This window comes from Rhipicephalus microplus, chromosome 5 (assembly GCF_043290135.1).
Source record: "Rhipicephalus microplus isolate Deutch F79 chromosome 5, USDA_Rmic, whole genome shotgun sequence".
Classification (NCBI taxonomy): Eukaryota; Metazoa; Arthropoda; class Arachnida; order Ixodida; family Ixodidae; genus Rhipicephalus; species Rhipicephalus microplus.
Window position 1 is genome coordinate 107,818,581 of NC_134704.1, and position 8,021 is coordinate 107,826,601.

An 8,021-nucleotide genomic window follows, 5' to 3' on the forward strand; every position below is an offset into this window, starting at 1 on the left:
TGTACTCCAGTGAAATTTGAATAATAAAAAACCTCATCTTCGATTTTTTTAAATATCATAAATAGACAACCGATGGCCATCATACAGAAATATAGAAAAACATGTTGCATTATTTTGTTTTTAGCGACTATATTCGTGGTACAACACAGAGCTTTCGAGAATGCGCTGATAAGTTGAGAAATCTAGAAATCGGAACGGAAAAGCGGCAATAAGCTTCAAACGCGAGTAAACATGACCGCATTTGGTGAAGAAAGGCTGTTTTAGCACTGGAACAAATACGTACCCATGAGGGTACATTTATGCTCCTGATAACACAGCTCTAATGGAGGAAATCTTCGGCACTGTAACTCAGTTGCATAACATCTGTCTATATTTGCAGATAAACTCAAACATAAAAATGTTCCAACGCAAGTGTTGGGTCTCGCTAGAAAAAGCATATGTGCTTGAAGTACCCTCACTGGTATTTTGGTGGTGACTGCGTGAAACAAGAGATGTGCTCAAAATGGCTGCATCTTTAGTAGATCACATTTAGCAGTACGTGACGCTAACAAAACACGACCACAATGAGTGCCCTCAGATGTGCTTAGCCAAACATGCCAATAACGTATACCTGGAACACGTGGCAACAATTTCCACTGGCTCTTCTTAAACTGACGAAATGTTTCTAGCTCGTCTGCATTTGCACACAGCAGCTTGACATTCTTGAGCTTCGTGCTCATTTGCGCCACCATTTGGGATGCTGACATAATCACAGCTGAGCTTGTCGCTCTAAGGTTGTAGAGTGTAGCCTGATGCTTTAGTAGGCCACCAACGCCGTCACAAGAGTTCTTGCCATGTCCTGTGGCCGAAAAAATCCACTTTGTGGATATGTGATCTTTCTGACATACCTCGAACAACTGGTACTTGTTTTTGAAGTGACTGCATGCACCATCATAAAACATAAGTAATGTGCGTGTAAGGCCTAAGTTTTTCCTTCGTATGATTGTGGATTATTTGTAGAGCAAAACAGGCATGTGCAGCATCATGGCATGTGTCATCACTCATGACGGCAAAACTTTGAATTGATTGCTTCCTTGTGACGACACAGGTGGATATAGACACCTGTCTTTTGTGCCGACTGCACCTCATTCGGTAAAATGGCTGTCCAATTTTAGGCGAAATCAAAGTGAACAATTCAAGACTCTTTTTCTCGGTTCTCTTTCGCCTGGCTTATTGCTGATTCTTGAATGTATCTTATGTAATCATGGGTAATCGACTTCACGAACCTAAGAGATAGCTCTCGCAGAAAAACACTTCCTTGGCCTGTTTTTTTTACTAGATCGCCATTTTCGCATACTGCATAGGCGACTTCAATATCTTCAGGGATTCCTAATCATGTGGCTGTCAGAACGTCCTCCTTAGCACAATAGTCACACTAGCCTAAAAAACAATCCCTTGTAGGGGAGCTGCAAAGACATAGTACTTTCAAAAAGTCCGCCGTGTAGGCACCATCGGTGACGTCGTGTAGGGCAAAAACACATTCCGTGGCATTAGCACAGTATATACAAAGGAACACTTCTTGGTGTGGTGCAAGAAGAACACACTTTGGCCTCAGTGAATAAAACTTTGATAGCCCGATAGACGTGTTCGGATTAGCTTCTCTAAAGAGACGGTAAGGCTCTCGCACCGAACGGATCATAAACCCCCTTCGAAACAAGCTCCTTTTTTCCGCCAATCATAACAGATACTACATCTTGTTGGGACTCTGCCGAGAGCAACTATACTCATCTTTAGAGTAGTAAGCCATAGCGGCCTGGACGTCGATTGGGTTCAGCCGTGTCATTTTTACCACATTTAGTGCTGACCATATCCCGTGTTTTGCGCGCCTACGTCGGGATCTGTATATCTTGTAAGCTGACAAGTTTGGTATAAGCGCTTGGAGATTTCGGCGCTCTATATCGCTCGGCAACAGTGTCAACAAACGCATGCGCTCTTGATACGAAAAACACGCTTCGTGGGCTTGATTGAAGTTCTTGAACCACTGGGCACACACACTGCATTTTAGATCTAATGGTTGAAAGTGGCGGTTACACACGTTACGGTGGCATTTCACGGTAACTGTAGAATTGCTGCTAAGTTCTCTTGGCTCTGCATGAACTTTGCTATTTTGCGCATGCAGCTTCTTCAGTCGCTATGTGACAATGCGTCAGGCGTGTTTACGCACCGCTCTCGACTTCCGCCTTTTTCTTCTTCCGGCAAAAACTCATCAGCTCTTTCGGCTGAGAAGCCATTAGACGAAGACAGCATATCTCTGAGGCGTCTGAAGCGGTTCAGGCGTACGTGGTCGTTGTTATGTGCATGGCGGGCAGCTTTCGGCAAAAGCTTCTGTAGGGCAAACAGGCCGATGTCTTCGATTTTGCGGAAGTTTCTTTGATAAGGTATTTTCTTTTTATGCAACATGAGGTAATCTGAACAAAAAAACTCTATCCCGGCTGAAGTGGTCAGCCATCGTCACGCTCCTCGAGGCTCAAATTACTGGCAATGCAGCTATGCGTGAAACCAGCAGCACGAAAATGATCTATCTGTCGCCTGTTCCTACGTCTCTCACCTTTAATGAGAGCTGACGTAAAACAGCGTGCGCAAGTACCACAGTGCGAATGAAAAGCTGAAGTATAGTACTTAAAATGAATTTCACAATGTTTTTGTCGATAAAACCAAGGGAGGCGTAATCTTTGTCCCTACTTTGAACTATATGATCTAAAACATTGCCTCCGAGATGCGGCGCACAGCAATTTATTTGTAGAGCAGATGACGGATGACAACTTGCCCTAAAGCGTGTTCTTCTGTCTAATGCGGCAGTCTTCGTGCCCCAAATGATAAAAATTTGTTATGATTCGTTTATGAACTCATTCAACATTCAATTCTCATACCCAACGTGTTGCAAACACATGGACGTCACAGCAGCTCCATCTGTGTGTCAGTAATAAAGAGGCACCACATATTAGAAGTCTCAATGCTCTATGTATAAGAGTGAATTCAGATACTGTAGAATATCGTGTTCAAAATAGTTACTCCTATCTGCTAAAACAGCATTTCTTCACCAAATGCGGTCACGTTTACTCGCGTTTGAAGTTCATTGCCGCTTTTCCGTTCCGATTTCTAGATTTCTCAACTTATCAGTGCATTCTCAAAGACCTCTGATTTGTACAACAATATTTTTGCTAAAAACAAAAAAATGCAACATGTTTTTTTTACATTACTGTATGGTGGCCTTCGGTTGTCTATTTACGAGATTTTAAGAAAAATCGAAGATGGGTTTTTTTTTATTCAAATTTCACTGGAGTACACTTTTGCCAATAGGAAAATTTTGAGGCTATATATAAAAATTTACATTTGCCCTACTGGAGCAATAATTTATATACCTAATGAACACACTATATCCTTGAAACGTGTGAATGTTGGAAACGCTGCTTGCATTACTTTCAGAGAAAAAAAATTGGTGAATGCGTAACTTATTTTAAACTGTCGCAAAATTAGAAATTTTTAAAAGCTATTTTCTTAAGGTTTACAAACTTGAAACCGTATGAATTCATTTTTCATTAAACATGCATTTCAGGTGAAAAATATCTTCCTTGAAAGAAAAAGATTTGTCTTTTTATAGCATCTGCAATTTTCGAAATAGACAGGTGACGAAATCGGTGCCTCCGTGTTGGTGAAGTTTGATATTTTTTTCTCGTAATTTATGCCGTTAATCTTAAAACGAAGTTGACTTTTGGGCTACCTGGTGAGAGGTGCACAAAATATAAAATACTCAATAAAATCTAAAATATCAACTTTTGGACCCGTGTCGATCTCTCGTGGAATCACACTCACGCAATCACTCGCTGACGTTAGGCTTCATGCGGAACACGTGAAAGAGTCTAGAATGTTGCTGGTGACGCCTTGTACTATATGAATTGTCGGGAATAACTTCGTAAGTGACATCACTCAGTCATCGCAGCACTAGGTACGGTCCAAAGTATCTTCTTAAGAGCTTTTAAGAAAGCCCTCGTTTCCCTCGTACGGGTGTCCAAACCCATACTTTATCGCCAGTTTTTTAGACGACTGTTCGGCGGTGAGCGTTGTAGCGGCCTGCATTGTACTCTTGCTGCTGGCTAATCCGTAAACATGCATGTTGCCTAGCTGCTTCCGCGCGTTCCGTAATCTTGTCGGCGTCCGGGACGATGTCGTCGCCTTCGTGCGGTAACATTGCATCGAACTCTTTCCGTCCATGAACGAGGCTTAATGGTGTCGTGCGGGTCGTTTATAGCTTGGCCGTGTTGAATACAAACTTTATGTAAGGCAAGATTTCATCCCAATTTTTGTGTTAAACGTGTACGTGTATCAAAAGCGTGTCTTCAGTGGTTTCGTTTAGACGCTCTGTCAGCCCGTTCGTTTGCGGGTGGTAGGCGGTGGTCTTACGAAGCGTTGTTCCACGTAGCATCAAGACATGGTCCAAAAGAGCTGCCGTAAACGCGGTGTTTCTGTCTGTGATTACGATGGTTGGTGCACCGTGCCTCACTACAATATCCTCGATGAAAAATATTGCCACCTCTGCTGCTGTAGCTCTCTGGAAAGTCTTTGTCTCGGCATAATGGGTCAGATAATCTGTCGCGACGATAACCCACCGGTTGCTTGCAGTAGAAGTAGGTAGCGCGCTCAAAATGTCCATGCTGATGTGGTGTAATGGAGTCGTTGGGACCTGTACGAGAGGCAGGAGGCCAGCTCGTTTAGTCGACGGCGACTTGTGTCGCTGGCAGTCGATACAGGTACGAACGTGGTGCTTCACGGCTATGGTTGGTCTTGGCCAGTAATACCTTTGCTGTACCCTGTCCAACGTTCTCGTGTAACCCAAGTGGCCAGAGGTAACTTCGTCGTGGCATGCTTTCAGTACTTCGGTGCGAAGGGCTGCTGGGATGACGAGCAGTTAGGCAGAACCCGTCGACGAAAAATTTCTTTTGTAAAGAACTCCACCCCGGAAACGTAAAAATGACAACACCCTTGCGAAAACTCTTGGCGCCTTCCGAGATCTGCCATCTAAGTAGGTAATCGAGCCAAGCAACTCAGCGTCGTCACGTTGTTGCTGCTGAATGGCGGTCGTGTTGAGGACACCGAGAAATGATGTCTCCTCCTTCTTGGGTAGGGTTGCCGATTCAATGGGTGAACGGGACAAGCAGTCACCGTCCATATGTCGCTTTCCTAACTAATGTACGACTGCCATATCAAACTCCTGATATCATCACGTCCCCGGCCAGCGGAAGGCCGGCGGGCGACGTGAGGATATCCGGTGTATCGACACCCATCAATCTGTATTAGAGTCCCCGGGACGGCTGTCACGCTCGACAGCGTAGTCATCTCGCAGTAATGGCATCGGCCCAGAGCGGAACGGTGCCGCCATCGTGTGCGTTTGCACAGTTCGCGGAACGTCTTTTGTATTCCGGTCCTTTCGTGTCTCTTTCTGAGACCGAGAGGCCGAATGCTTAAGAGAGCGAGAGGAGAGGACGGCAACAACTGTCTTTAGTCTGTCCAATAAACGGAGTGAATTCTTTTGGTTGGCCGTGAGGAGAATCGGGAGGGGCAACCAAGAATTAAAACCGGGCTCCCGTTACCTCATGGTCGTTCTGGTTGCAGAAAACAGTGCTCTGCACTATCGGCTCTGACGAGGCAACATACGACGGTTCCAACGGTGAAGAGTCTTGTGAATTTGTACGTAGGTTCCTGTACATAAAGCCGTGTTGTTGCAACGTATTGAAAGACACTGGTCTCCATCTTTCACAAGCAGCAGCAGCCACGACAAGGCAAGACAGACACCATGAAACCAACCTTCCACTCCCTTCGATAGCAACAGCTGCTACGCAGCTGAGGGAGCTCTGCCCAATGGAACACAAAGAATATATAGAAGGTTAAGTTTTACTGTACATAGGAAGCTAGCGAAACGGCCGCGAGCACATCATGAGCGTAGCATGTAGTCGTTTTGTTACATGACACGCATCTCATTTTTAACAAGTTTGCAACAGTATCATACATTCGTCTTCCATTCCCCTCTCGTAATACCAAACTTGGTATAAGTAGGAAGCTTGGCTGAGTGACCCCAGTGTCAGGAACCGCCGCCTACACAAATTGGACCCATCGAGAAAGCTTAAATTTCTATCGGACCTCTCCCGCCAGGATGCAACCTTACTGTGCCGCCTGTGGTTAGGAGTACCTTTTACAAAGGCGTACTCTTTTCGCATAGGAATGGCGGATAGCTCCCGATGTGAATTGTGCGACACTGACGAGACAATAGAACATCTACTGTGTTCATGTGAACGTTTTGCGAGCGAACGCAATTTGCTACGCGAAACGTTGGAGACTCTAGACAGTAGACCTTTTTCCGAAGAGAAGATACTTGGCTCATGGCTCTACGCGTCGCTGGCCCGCAAAGCGACGCGGGCATTGCTAAGTTTTCTAAAGACGACCGGACTACGCGACCGCTTATAAGCGTGCAATGGACAAGGTCACATCTACACACACGTTGCCCTTCACTTCTCTCACTCTTCTTCTTTAATCCCCTCACCCCTTCCCCCAGTGCAGGGTAGCAAACCGGACGTGCGTCTGGTTGACCTCCCTGCCTTTCATTTCTTCCCTTCCTCCTCCTCCTCCTCCTTGGTATAAGTAAAGCTAGTGAAATGGCCGCCAACGCATGATGATCGTTGAAGGTAGTCAGCTTGTTACATGACACGCATCTCATGATAACATGTTTTACTAGTCACATACTTTCGGAAACCATTCACGTATCGTAACACCAACTTTGGTATATGTGACACGAGCGAAACGGCCGCGAGAGCATAATGAGCGTGGCATGTATTCATGTTGTTGCATGACACAGAATGTAATGATTTTCATGTTAGGGTCTGTCGCTTGTATTCGCCATGCAATCATGTCATAAAATACCAGTTTTGCAACATGCCGCGTGAATGGAACCTCCACAAGTGCTGTGGGACCATGAAATGTAAATTATGACATCAATGGCTTATATATAATGATTTTAATGTTCTGAGTAGGTAAATATGTTCTTCATATAATGATGTTATGCCATAAGAGGTTGGTATCTATACCATTATCGAAACGGTTAGGAGAGCTTAAAGTCATAGGCGGCTATATAGATAGATAGATAGATAGATAGATAGATAGATAGATAGATAGATAGATAGATAGATAGATAGATAGATACGCTCCAAGTCGCGGAAATTCACTAAGAAATGCTTCGCATTTAATAAAGAAGCACACTTACGAATATTTGATCTTTTTTTAATCTACCTTTTGGCCATGGCACGGCCTTCGTCAGGATGAACAAAAATACGAGTGTGCGACCGCTTTTAAGGGCAGGCATGGACACGTGAGTACAAAATACGTGCGGTCAGAATATGAGTGTTCTGATTTTTTTAAGCAACCACGACAACACTAAAAAAGCAATAGAAAAAAATTTAATACAGTAGACAAATCATGAGCATCAAAAATGCATGTGTAACAATGACCATTGACGACGATTATTATGCATGAAATCTAATATATCTGATAACTTTCAGAATATAGCGAATACGTCAAGTATGTTTCTTTAAATATTTCGCAAAAATGCGGACGTCAGGGCACCGTGAAAGGCACGACAATTTGCCCACACATTAGTATTGCCAGATAAAACACTATTGATTTTATGGATGAAGGAATATTCTCGAACTTCGCGATCATGGCGCGATTTGAAGCCTGATTCTAATATCGTCACCATAATCTTGTCTAAAGAATGACCTGGTACATAAACATGCTTAAACAATGAGAGATGTGGCGAACTGTTTATGAGTGATTTGTGGTTGTTGAAACGGATACGAAATGATGTTTCGGTTTGACCGATGTATTGCATGTGGCATATTGAGCACTCAAGTAAGTAAATGATTTTGCTGCTATCGCAGTTCAAGTCCCCGTTAATCTTAAGGGAAAAGGTATGCGCCGTGCTTTTGGCAAGAATC